This window comes from Mus caroli, chromosome 10 (assembly GCF_900094665.2).
Source record: "Mus caroli chromosome 10, CAROLI_EIJ_v1.1, whole genome shotgun sequence".
In the NCBI taxonomy this organism is placed as follows: Eukaryota; Metazoa; Chordata; class Mammalia; order Rodentia; family Muridae; genus Mus; species Mus caroli.
In genome coordinates, this window is record NC_034579.1 from 21,749,068 (window position 1) to 21,762,894 (window position 13,827).

General features: G+C 41.6%; 1 long non-coding RNA gene across 1 annotated transcript in view; it reads right to left on the reverse strand.

Annotated features, from left to right (window-relative positions):
- Nucleotides 1–1,513: 1,513 nt before the first annotated feature.
- Nucleotides 1,514–13,827, reverse strand: part of LOC110302815 — a 28,070-nt gene continuing 15,756 nt past the window's right edge. Inside the window, exons 2-4 of the long non-coding RNA XR_002378850.1 lie at nucleotides 9,081–9,232; nucleotides 7,014–7,217; nucleotides 1,514–1,906 (exon numbers count right to left, since the gene is read on the reverse strand). This is a non-coding gene — a long non-coding RNA (uncharacterized LOC110302815). The remainder of the gene's footprint in view (nucleotides 1,907–7,013; nucleotides 7,218–9,080; nucleotides 9,233–13,827) is intronic.

Below are 13,827 nucleotides of genomic sequence, written 5' to 3' on the forward strand. Positions count from 1 at the left end.
CCTGTCTATTATTCCTACGAAGTCTGCACTCATCACACCAACCTTTACTTTCATTTTCCTCAGGAGGCTGTGAGCTACTTGGGGTCAAAAGTCAGGGTTGGATTGTCACTGGATATCTTATAATTAAGCAGAATGCCTGACACACTGCCAAGTGTGCCAAGGAAATTATTAACTCGCAACAGTACAAATGCAAAGGACAGTGTGATGTTCTTGGTGGCTGGTCAGCTCATTCCTTTCCCAGCAGATTCATTTGCTCAGGAAAACTAATGGCTGTGAAGACTTTCTTGGTGAATATGGACTAAAGCTGGGTGCCACACAGCATTCAAGGATGTTTCATTTCAAGGATGAGTCATCCTTTTCGTTCCTTTAACAATGTGCTGAACCTGTAAATGCCCACGACAGTGAGCTCACGCCTTCTCCAAGGAAGAGAACACCTCTGGGTTCCTGACTATCCTGACTCTCGTGCCAACTAGGAAAAGACATTTCCTCATTGGATTGCTCTAGAGTTTCTTTTGAGAACTTCCTCTGATGTGACTTTTTGCTACCAAAGCCTTTGAAAAGTCACTAATAACCCTAAACTTAGATCCTATTACAGCGCAGGACAAACATGTGCTACAGATTCCACTAATCAGAGCCTGCCCCAAGCTTTATTGGGAAGAAGACAGTTCTATGCTTTTAATGGGAGGAAAACATGACAGCTGGTGAGCATAGGTGGGAACCAGGGGTTCATCAGGCCGGAGGTTCAGCATCGACCCGCACGTCTTCTGGGCACAACAGGTGTGGCTGCGCCATGCTCGATCCCGAGGTATCCTTGTCTATTTTGAATTCTTATCCTTTCACCTTTTTTTTCATGGTCTTGTATCACTTAATACAATTGATTCTTGTTTCAAGTAGGCTGGGCAGAAGTTAGTATTTGCAACTAACATTCTTATTCAACACTCATAACGATCCCATCATTTAAACCATAATTTCCAGAGAAATGTTATTTTCTAATTATTCCCAAGAAAGCTCCCAGCCATGGTATTTAAAACATTATTTCTTATATGACCTTGCCCATTTCCTTAAATTCCGTTTCTTTTTTTAACTCAGAGTAGTAATAGGACTTTTAAAAAACCTTTTCCTCTTCTTTTCCCTTTGTCTTCCTCTTCCTCCTTCTTTCAAATTGAGTTATGGTGTTCCACTAAAAACTCTATCTCAGCTCACTACTGAAGTCAACTTCTATTATGTGAATTGACCCATGCTTACCTAGGAACTGAAGATATTCGCTTGCCTGGTCCTATCTAGCACCCATATTTCTAGCCTGTTGTTTCTCACCGTTGGTTTGCAAGACAGTTTGCTTTCCACAGCTGAACCAATCTCCTGACTCCTATTCTACATTCTTACCAAGCCAGCTGGTCCCCTGTCTTCCTCTCTGCCAAGTCAAATCAAACCATCCTGTTAAATCATGTGTAACTAGTAAACTGTATCTATTGCATGTACATAGAGTACAAAATACTCACAACAGGTTTGTATAATATTCCACATACTTAATTCAAGAACTGCCCCATCAAACACTCTGATTTCTCAACTGATCAGTTTTAACACTGCTTATGGAAAGTCACTCCTTGTAACACACAGCATTCAGAAGCCACTGCTTCCTGTTTTGTCTTCCTGTTTATCAGAAACATGCTTTTCAGGGAGTATCCTGCATGGTCCTCCCAACAGGACTTGAAGATGAGGAAAATCACACAGAGAAAAGTTAACTGTGGATTTTGTTTCCTTTGGGTCAAAGTCACCCAGCCTGGAAATGGCCACACCAGTGTCTAAACTCAGGCAACCTCCTGCTAGGGCTGCACTCCTTCAGCGGCCGCACACTCGCGAAGGCGGAGGTATCTTCAGACATTCCCTCATATTGCTTCCCTGCCTCCTGCAAAGAGACATGAGAGAAAGAGTGATACTCTTACCACAGTGCACACAAATGAGACTGCAGTGCAGTGAGGCCCAGAGGCTTGGTCAGCTGGGAGCTTGGAGGCGATGAGCTCACTGACAGCAACACCACTGTTTCCACACACTGAGTATGGAGCAGGAAGGACCACACTTGGGCAGGAACAACACAAGACACATACTGGTTCTAGACATCTTTTGCCACTTTCTGTCCTGCTTATCAATGGATAGCACATGTGACAGGTTCCTGGCTTCTGCTTCTGCTTCAAAGCTTTTATTTTTGTTTTTTAAACACACACACACACACACACACACACACACACACTTTATTTTTATTTTGTGTGCCCAGGTTTTGGTTGTATGTGTCTGTGCTTGGGCGTCATCAGACCTTGGAGTTACTGAGTTGTGAGCTACCATGTGGGTGCTGGGAATTGATCCCAAAACCTCTGGAAGAGCCCTCAGTGCTCTTAACCACGGATCCAAGGACACTGGTTGCGAGTGTCCCTCAGAGAAGGCCTCCTGGGACTCAGAGCTCAGCATGAGGGTTTGAGTTCTGACTCCACTGCTGTCGGGAGACTTCAGCAAGGCCCTCAGTCTTAGCTTCCTGGTCTGTGAAATAAAGGGTGCTTCAGTAGCACAGCGGCTACAATCAAACGAGGAAATGCAGAGCTTTGGATGTTTTAGGTGAAGGAATAATTATTGCTCTGTTGCGAGCATAAGAACAATTTTAACATTCGTGGTCATGTAGTTGAGAGCCCACTCCCTTAGCAGAAGAGGGAGTGAGTTTCCTTCTCTTTACCAGAGAAGAGCAAATGCATCAAGACGCACTGTCATCACAAAGCTGTGATGTGTCATAGACAACTCCGGCATTTTAGAAAACATGGAAATTGCAGCTGCCGTACAGGGGGATTTTGAGTTGAAATCTGAATGTGAGACTTTATTTGCAGACATTGGTAACATATGTGGGAGCCTATTCTTTGGGTCATTTGGACCCAACAAGATGCTCTTTAGGACAGGAAACCTGCTTTCAAATTGCAATTACAAACTCCAACAGACTGAATCACACAATTATATTAATATTTTCTAAAAAGGGTCTCAGTGCTTTTGTGTAGTTTTTTTTAAAAGGTTATTTTCTCAAGGAGCCTTCTCCATTTGATAATGCAAAGGAATACAGAAACTAACTCAATAGGAAACATTTGCTTTAAAATAAAAAAAATTTCAAAGTTGAAAATGAAGCCACACCCCTCCCCATATTTTCGCTGCTATTTTAGTTTTGGTGTGGGAATAAACAACTTTTCTTAGGAAGTCAGGATGAAATGGCTTTACTTTCAATTTCAATTTAAAACAACGCCCTCACATTAGTGAGACTTTGCAGTTTATACTGGCCTTTCCAGATGCCCATTAAGCCTTTCTTCAGCAAGATCAGTGTCCACCAGCATCAGTAGCGTCACACCATGACTTACTCAAGGCACAGGCTTCAAATGAGGGACCCAAGGGGACCAGTTCTTGCCTAGCTTACTCCTTCTTAATAATGTTAGTTCCTGTTTCTATGGAAACTAGCTGTCCTGTTTTGCTATTTGCATAAGATACCTTTAGATTTATTAAAATAGATTAAAAGAGTTGAAACTAATAGTCACATTCTGCTTTGAGGATAACACTACACCAAGATTCTCACAGATGACTTAATAAACCAAAATACATTCTGTGAAGTTATGCTGATGTAACACAGCAACTGTAACTGGAGACTGAGCTTTTGAATTCCTGCATGCTTCTAAAATGCCAATGTCAGGATTCAAAGAGGGAAACAATTGCTTAAAAATCATTTAAAACAAATGTAATAATGCATGCAAAAAATAAGCAAATATGTGTTTGAGTAAATACATTAAAATATAAAGTCGCTAATGAATAAAAATGCATAATAGTCGGCATGCATAATTTATATTTTAAATAGAGTTTCTGTTATATAAGTATATGTAACTAATAAAAAAATATTTTCAGTCTGACCAGTTATCAAGAAATACAGTTTACAACAATAGCAAGTGAGTATTCCCCACTGACTAGTCTAGATGAAAATGAATGATAAACCTGGGTGGAAGGATTGTAGGGAAGCAGGCATCAGAATGAGAATGCAAAGAGTATGCATTGCTACAAGTTTCTCACAAGCACACTGGCAAAGTGCATGCTAAACCTTCAGCATATGCAAGCTACTCGACCCAGAAACTTTGCTTGTAAGAGATTTACCAAAGAATTTATAAAGAACTTGTAACATCCATTATGCTAGAAAACACACAGGAAAACATTACATCAGTTGTAGTTTTGTCTTCACAGATGCATGATGGGTGTTAACAATGCTGTATGTTGTTTTGAAATTTGATTCCTCTATGTTGAAACCCTGTAGCAGAAGTTGATTGGACTCTTCTGATCCATTCTACCTATTTAAGCTAGGCTGCTATTCATAAAATCAGCTTTATGATATTAGTTACCATTTAAAGGTTGTCATTGTCATTTGGCTATATGCTAAGACCTATTATAGGATGATTATGTTACCCCTCAATTCATATGCTGATGTCCTGGCCACAAAGCTAATATTATTTGGAGACAGGTACTTTTGGAGGTAGCTGGGTTTAAATAAGGTCATGGCGAAGGGAGCCTGTCTTGAGGTTTGTCTCTTAGCCATGAGCCACATGGAATCGTGATAACAGAAACTGTTTATAAGCAAGAAACAGAGTCATCATAAACCCGACCATCCTTCTCTTGATCTTTGATCATCCAGCCTTCAAACCCATGGAAAGCAAATTCCGGTTGTTTAGATGACCCCATTCCAATACTGCAGTCAAACTCTCTCAACAGATTCTCTAGGATGAGAGGTTTGGTAGATTGTCAGCTGTTCATCCATGTGCTATGCCAAACTCTCCAGGATCTGTGCATAGCTCCTCCTGTGGTTATTCATCTCTCCATTCAGATTGCCTTTTCAGACTGGAAGGAAATTCTACTGGTTTCAAAATTGTCACTTTGATGGGGTCTCCAAAAATTGTCTCACTCATAATCCAACTTGTGTTATGATAATGTTATGGGAGGTTGATTACAGTTATCAGAATTACCACGTTTGATTGTTCTTTGTGAACATATTTGAATGTAAATCGCTTCTTGGTTGGCTACTCCCACCATCTCCCCTTGCCTAGGTAGCATGGCCAAATCCAAGCAAATCAAAAAGAAGTATTTATGGAGTAAAGTCTGAATTACTAGCTTCTTTTCTAGGGTTATAAACATGTTAACACACACTTAACTATGTGTTCAAATATAATAATTGAGTAAATCAGGCTTGTTATTAGTATCTATCTTCTAAAAATATGTTGCATAAGAATGTTGCACATAATTCTGAAACTTTCTAGGTAAAAATTAAGACTCAAACCTGCCTATTTAGTGACAGTGTCTTTAAAGATATGTAAAAGAAGGCTAGGAATGTAGCTCATGGCACTCAGAGCACTCGTCTAGTGCGGTGGTCAGTCCTGAGTGCAGTACTCTACAGGGTTTGGAGTCATTTACAAGGATTTTTTTTCCTGATTAGGTCAACTGAGGTAGGAAGACCAATTAGAAACATGAGCTGCCCCATTCCATGTGCTGGGCTCCTGGACTCTGCAAAAGGACAAAGCTATCTCTCCCTCTCTGTCTCTCTCTCCTCCCTCTGCCTCATCAGTGCCTCTGTCTGTCTCTGTGTCCCCCCCCCCCCACCTGTGCAGGTGCAGTGTGGTGCGGCTTTTATCAGGGATAAGTCAGAGCTGTTACAAATGTTGCTTGCTGATGAACCTGGTGTGCATGGAGCCCTGTGTTTGATCCCCAGCTTCACAAAAAAGGTCTATGTGCAGTTAAAGCAAGTCAGATACAATGCAATTCCCTCCTAGGGAGGAATACACAGGCTACTTAGATAAAGACTTGTGTAAGAAAGCTGGGATCTTCAATATCTTGATAATGCATCTTACCTGTGGAGTTCCTTCTTTCCCCCAGCTTAGTTTTGAAGAGCCCCTGCTTAAACTTTAGGGCCCACCTGAGCCTACATATCCCAGAACAATTTCCAGTGGCACTCTTGAGAACTGCTACATGAAAAGCCAGCTTCTATTTCCTTCTATGTCTAATTTTCTGTGAATCTTGATTTTCTGTCAGTTATCATTTCAGCCTGAGCTACAGAAAGGGCTTGGTTCTTGACTCATTTCACCCAAAAATGATTACATTAGTGTGAAATTATTGGCTTGGCATTACAGCAAAGGTGTGGAAGTATATGTATGTATATGTATATACATATATATACACATATTATATACATATAGGTAAATATGTGTACATGTATGTATATATTTTCACACCTTTACCATAATGTCAAGCCAATAATTTTATACTGTATTCATATGTACATATACATACACATATATGCAAACTTTAGAGAGTTATATAGAAATAAATAGGCCAATAACCTTTATCAAACAATTTACTATATATATATGTGTGTGTGTGTGTGTGTGTAACATACATGTATAATATATATAATAATTTACTACTATATATATATATATATATATATATGTATTGCTATTAACCTATTATTTATACATAGCTCTCTAGAGCTTACATCTTCAGTTCTTGAGCCTGTCTATGGCTTCCAGTCAGACACACACATCAGTGGCTTAGCAGGACAGGACTTGCTGTTTTGTTGCAGTGGGGTAAGAACATACACTGAGGGCAAGTGTTGGTGGCTCAGTAAAATAGTATTAGAGTGGGTTAGGATGTGGGTTTGTGCTGGAACAGTTCAGGGAAGTGGAGCTCCCCCTGGACTGGGCCCTGTGAGGATGTGGATTCTGCCACTTGGGGTCTTTAATAACCTTATGTGGATGGTAGAGACATGCAATCACCCTGCATGTATAACTGGCAGGGAAGCAGAACTCCCCTCAGCCAGGAGAAGGCAGGTTCAGGGATTTTGGTGGTTTCAGCAGACTTGTTGTTTTGTTCAAGTTCAGACATGGCATAGAATTGGTCTAAATTTGTCATGATCCATCCATGTCCCAGTGTTAGCAGGTGCAAGTGGTCTGTGAAGTTACATTCAGTAGAATGCTGTAAGCCCTGGATGTGCCTGCAAGCTCCATCCTGGTGGATGGACCCGGCCATTTCTCTTAGCATCCTCAGCCAGATGTAAGAGTCCTTCAGGACCACCACCTTGCTTCGTGAGTATCAGCAAGCACTACCAGATGCTGGGTGTTCCGTTCTCCCTGCTCCTCTTGCCCTTGAGGCTGGTTGTTTTTCTTCTAAATAAACAAACACAATATTAAAAGACACAAGTCTAATTTTAAACTTGCTTAAGAAATAATTATCCATTAGTGAAGAATGTTCTCTCAGTTCCAAATATACTATTTTTTGGTTGTCTCAATTAGCATAATTTACCAACACTAAAAATAATTTCTGAAACAAAAATCTGCTGAAAATAGAAGTAAACAGAGTACTCTTCCTCCTCATTTTGGAAATCAATCTCTCTCTGTTTCGTGACCAAACCTTTAAACAGCTGTAATGAAACACTGCCACTGGTTTGAATTCAAAATCATTTTCTGATTACTGCCCACTAACCATTTGAAGCTCCCACCAGGGAAAGCACAGTGCCGACGTGGTAAGTATTTTCCCGATACCAGTTTGCAAATGTGGCATGTTTGTACGATTAGCCTTGGAAAGATTTACTATACAACCCCCAAACCACCTTGGTTATGACAGTGACCATTGCTTATTCCATGTGCGTTTGAACCTCATTGTGAAGAGAGGTCACCAGAAAATTGGGACTTTTGTTGTCAGGAAGATGACTCAAGGTTTTGATGACAAAGGTCTTTCATTCTCCAACAATTATCAGTCAAATCACTGAGTTTTAAATCTGAGCTAGGGTTGGTGCTGCATGCTGGATGTCAGTGGAGTTGAGAATCGAGCACAGAAGAGTAACCTCGTGACAGAGCAGAGAAAATGAACGTGGGTCGCCTACACCGATTCATGGCTGTGTTATTTATTGTATACAGGAGTCCTCTGGATGGAGGGAACTTATTTCCATGAAAGCATGGGATAGTTGTACCCGAAATAAACCACACTTCAAGAAGAGACATTCCTTGGAAAGTGACTTCCATGTTGGAAAAGGGGTAGGTGAGACACATTGGAAGGAGACACGGATGGCTGAAGAATGCCGTGGATCCAAGCAGAGCATGGACTAGATATAGGAAATGGACCGGATGTAAGAAAGGCTTCTATCTTAAGCTGGGTTCTCTCCAAACAGATGCTGAGACGATTTGAGGCCAGGTGTTTACGGTTTGTGCTTCCAAGACTAGAGTCTATAAGGAGAGGGGGTTGTTTGAGAGCTGCAATGCCAACTAGAACTGCTTTCAATAAAGGCCTTTGTGTACTGTGCAGACTGATGGGGGCTTCTGCTCCCCCCCCCTCGCGGGGCCAGGACTCTGGGAGTCTAGCTGAGAGACTCGGCTGTGAGACCAGCAGCCCGTACTCTGTTCCTCGGACTGGAAAGGGAACTTTGGGCTGTTGCAGGTTCCTTGATGTTTGGCCTGTGTGTGGCCAGAGGTCAGTGACTCAGAGGGTGAATGTGCAGCAAGGCAGGCAGCTGCGCTTGCAGCCAGGGGACATGGCGTGGAGGCTGGGGGCTTGAAGGTTTTCTTAGGAATGAACTCCGGTGGCGAAACCGGTTAAGCTGAACCACACCGGTCTGTGTGAGGTGTCCTGTTTTAGAGAGGCTCAGTGATCTTATCAGCCACTCTCTAGGACACTCATTACAACAGTCCTGGTTGTCTTTGGAAGCAGAAACCAGGCAATAGTATAAATGAAAGAATTTATACCTCTGTGGCCTAGGAAAATCCTCGCCCCTTTTAAGAGTGTCCAAGTACTAATGTTTACAAAAGCTCTCTATGATTATATTATATTTCACTGACTGTTTCTCAGTCAGTACTCGAGTGTAATATTCCCACCTAAGAATGCCGCTTCTTTAATTCCACAAACCATGTTCCTGTGTCAGGCCACCACAAGGCATGCCAGCTGCAAAGGTTTGTTAGATTCTCTTTCATATGTGACTATATTCTGTATATCTAAATCACTAAACTCACCAATCAAGGGACATTTTAAATATTTACCAGAAAGACCAAGTGGATTTAGGAAAACTGCATGCTGTCTGGGTGAATCGGATGACAGGAGTATGCGCGTGGTGTTTAGATGTCCAGTCTGATCTCCAACGTGAATCAGTCTGGCTCTACTTCTCCATCCAGTATCTGATCCTGAGAGGATCCTGAGAAGCAGCGGAAATGACTCTCGGTCAGATCCTTTCACTGGAAAGATGAATCATGCTAATTCATAAAAACCACTCTGAGCTCTGGCCCGACAGTTTAATAGCTTTTTCCTTTAGTCAGTTGGTGTAAGAATCTAATTTTGAGCCTATTCATTTATCCTAAAAGGTCAATGTAATTTCCTGAGAGCCCCCGTGATCCTGCTTCTAACACAGCACTAATGCTAGTACCAAGTTGTGAAAAGTTAAAGCTTGCAGATGTCTCTCTTGCTGACTACTGAACATCTGTTTAGATTCACAGGTACAAAGTCTTCAAAGCATCACGTGAGCCCTTTGTTCTTATATCACAATTAAACTGTATGCCGTGTCTTCCCTGTCCTCTAGAAACTCTCTTTCATTTGGTCTGCCACACTTGCTTTGATCATGTCCCTCATCAATGCATCCAAATAGCCTACAGTTGTTCACCTCTGAGGCTAACCCCCAGATAGACCTCCCAGGGTACTCTTCTCATGATAACCTGTGAGGCTTCCGCTCAGCCAAGTTGACATTTTCCCTAGCTAGGACTTGCGCATCTATGTACACCTGCACACCTTGTACTCTGTATTGCATCAAAAGGTCATCACCTGTCCTGAGGAAAGCCTTTCAAACGAAAACATTATGAAGAACAATGGTACAAGAGGCATTGTTTCCAACTGGAGGCTTGGTAGGAGGAGTGTCTAAAAGAGACTGCTGCAGTCGTTCCTGGTTCTTTCGTTTATACTGTTGAAAATAGGGTGAATCATTTCCTTGATGTGAAAAGGCTTGCTGGAATTATATGCTTCGATGAACTCTGGTATTACATTGTTTTACATTATAAAGATTAAAACGCATCACCTGGTGAGATAAGACCCCGATTGTGAAAAATTATATCAGAAACAGCTAACTACAATGGCAACTACTTCTATATTGGAATAGGAACAAAATATTCGGACTGAAGTGCTTAGAAAGAAACAGCATTTGGTTTGGGCATTGGAACAGAAAGAAGAATAGGAGATCTGAAAGGAGTCCTAAGAGGAACAGAGCCTGAGGATTCCTGGGGAGGTGTGCCCTCAGTAGCTGTGTTGGAGGATGCAGAGTTAGGGTGAGAAGTGACCCGGGATAATGAATGGTACTCGGGGCACAGGGGACTTGGATGCCATGGGAAGGATTTCCATTTTGCTCTTAACAGAGAGACCTGTTGAGAGTGTTTTGAGTGGGTTTGATTTGTAGCTTTGTTACTCAGCTGTGGGAAGGAGTATCTGAAGAAGCTCAGGCATGGAGACAAGAGTGGGACAGAGGGTGGTCAGGGCTGCCTCACTTGGACTGTAAGAAGACAAGCTTGGGAAACACTGGATTCGCAGTAGGGAAGTCTTACAATGGGTTGTATATGGCAGAGGGGAAAACAGTTGAAAAGATCATGAGGTTTTCTATTTCAGCACAACAACAAGCCCCAAATGGCCCCCATTGATTCCCCACTCCTTGGCTTCACCCACACCCATAGGGGTCCTTCCCTAACCTAACCAGGGTTATTCTCTTTGGCCAATTGAATATGCCAGAAGCAATGATGCGCCTCCATTGACATTTTGATGAGAGCCAGAGCCTGAACTACTCACCAAGTTTCCCAGACTCCTAACACTCAGAAAAAAACTTCTAAGTTTTCAGAATTTGTTATGCAACAGCAGACACCAAATACTTTGGGTGACTAGGACAATTTTGATTAACTATGAAACAAAGCAGAGGAAATGGGAACTAGTTATATCAAAGGAATGAAATTTTCTGTTTTTAGAACATACTTTGGCTGTGACAGCTTCCTACCTCCCTGCTCCTCAGGGATCTGGGGATGGACACAGACTAGGAATTCATCCACAGAGTGCAGATGGTGCTTCCAAGATGAATAATTTATCAGAATCATTTGGCAAACTGGTGGCTGGATCAGACCCCCTAGTGCCCTGGTTCTGCTGGTTTGAGGATGGGTCTTGAGCTAGTGTTTTAAGTATTGTTCATGATTTGGGTTCAGGAATCAGTCTTGGTACCATTAGTACAATATGAAAGAAAGAGATGCAGAATGCTAACATGTATTATAACTAACAGTTCTGTGTGGCTGTACTTACACATTACTGAGGGCCTCTGTGGTTTGGGTTCTGATGCTCCCCCAGATATCCAGATATCTGTGTTAAAGGCCTTATCTTCTTTGGTGCGATTGGGAGGTGATGGAACCTTGGGCTGAGGCTAGTGAGAGAGGTGTGTTCTTAGAGGGGATGGCAGGGTCCTGTCATCCCTTGGTTGCTTTCGGGCAATGAAGTAAACAGTTCATTTTACCCATGTTCCATACCTGTCTCCTCTGTCACAGCCACCACAGGCCCAAAGCAATGGGCCCATCTAACTATGGACTGGAAACCCCAAAACTGTGAGCCAAAAGAAAACTTTGCTCTTTGCAGGTTATCCTAGGGTGTTGTTATTGTTGTTTGTTTGTTTTTGGGTAGTGATTCTCCAATTAAAGGTGGTGATTTTTGTGAGCAACAATTAACTTATATACTTGTGCAGCTTAGTGGAAAAAGTGTAGTGCCCCAAAGTGGGGAGGAGACGTTGATCTCCAGCAAAAGGGTCTGCTACCAGTCCTTGTGGGCACTCACCTCTCCTCTCAGTAGTTGTCACCAATCACAAAGTAACCATTGAAATGATAATGGTGTTAAATTAATGTTAATAATTGGAATATTGTATTTTATTTTTAGCTGCCAGGGGAACATTCATCCTTAACCAAGCACACCTAGTTGTTTTTTTTTTTTTCTCCTTTTGGATTATAGATGTAAAATACCCAGATATAAAAAGAAATGTTTTGTTATACTTGTAGGTCTGATGTTCAAGATGTGTTGTAAAATGCAAGACTTGGGTAGATTTTTAAAGAATAGGATTATTTTAATCACAATGTTCACAAACTATAAGCTGTGGGTATCACATCTGTTTAGGGGGAAAGATGCTGGAAAAAAATAGTGAATCTAGCAAATGTCCTATCCATTTGGAAGGTATACAAGTACACAAGGTAAAGATTGAACTTGCATCATAGGGGACAGCTAGAGCGACAGTTATGGCTTCACAGTGAACATCTTTCCCTTAATTCTGCTCATAACCTTTGCTCTTCACGGTATATATTTGAAAGCTGTGAGTGGGTTTCAGGTGATTAGGAAGTATGAGTTTAAAGTAACAATAGAGGATCTTAAAGTGTCCAATTCTGCTCCCCAGGATTTGGATATTTCTTATATCACTGGGTTAAGTCTCTACAGATCTATCTTATTTGACAACCAGGAGGACAGATGACATAAGTCGCATATCAAAACCATGCAGCATGAGGTGCCATATACATCTCGGCAGAGAAAGCAAACAGCCTTCTAGATGGGAGTCTGTTTCTATAATGAGTAGCGATTCATTGAAACGGAGGGTTACATTTCTTTATCCTTTTGAAAGTTCTCATGTATACCAGGTAAATGTTTGATTCATATAATTAGCTAACCAGGGAAAGAAAGTAAGCTGAATGTTACATTTTTCAGTGGTGTGTGTCTGAGTGCATGTGTTTGGATGTGTGTGTGGTATATGTGGTGTATGGTGTGCATGGTGAGGGTGAATGTGAATAATATGTATGTGAAGGGTTTTTTTTTAATTCTTTTTTAAAAAATCATTATTATTTTTTATTAGGTATTTTCTTCATTTACATTTCCAATGCTATCCCAAAAGTCCCCCATACCCTTCCCCCCCACTTCCCCTGGCGTTCCCCTGTACTGAGGCATATAAAGTTTGCAAGACCAATGGACCTCTTTTTCCAATGATGGTCAACTAGGCCATCTTCTGATACATATGCAGCTAGAGTCAAGAGCTCCGGGGTACTGGTTAGTTCATATTGTTGTTCCACCTATAGGGTTGCAGATCCCTTTAGCTCCTTGGGTATTTTCTCTAGCTCCTCCATTGGGGGCCCTGTGATCCATCCAATAGCTGACTGTGAGCATCCACTTCTGCGTTTGTTAGGCCCTGGCATAGCTTCACAAGACACAGGCTATATCAGGGTCCTTTCAGAAAAATCTTGCTAGTGTATGCAATGGTGTCAGCGATTGGAGGCTGATTATGGGATCGATCCCCAGGTATGGCAGTCTCTAGATGGTCCATCCTTTCGTCTCAGCTCCAAACTTTGTCTCTGTAACTCCTTCCATGGGTGTTTTGAATTCTAAGAAGGGGCAAAGTGTCCATACTTTGGTCATCGGTCTTCTTGAGTTTCATGTCTTTTGCAAATTGTATCTTATATCTTGTGTATTCTAAGTTTCTGGGCTAATATCCACTTATCAGTGAATACATATCATGGGAGTTCTTTTGTGATTGGGTTACCTCACTCAAGATGATGCCTTCCAGGTCCATCCATTTGCCTAGGAATTTCATAAATTAATTCTTTTTAATAGCTGAGTAGTAGTCCATTGTGTAAATGTACCGCATTTTCTGTATCCATTCCTCTGTTGAGGGGCATCTGGGTTCTTTCCAGTTTCTGGCTATTATAAATAAGGCTGCTATGAACATAGTGGAGTATGTGTCCTTCTTAC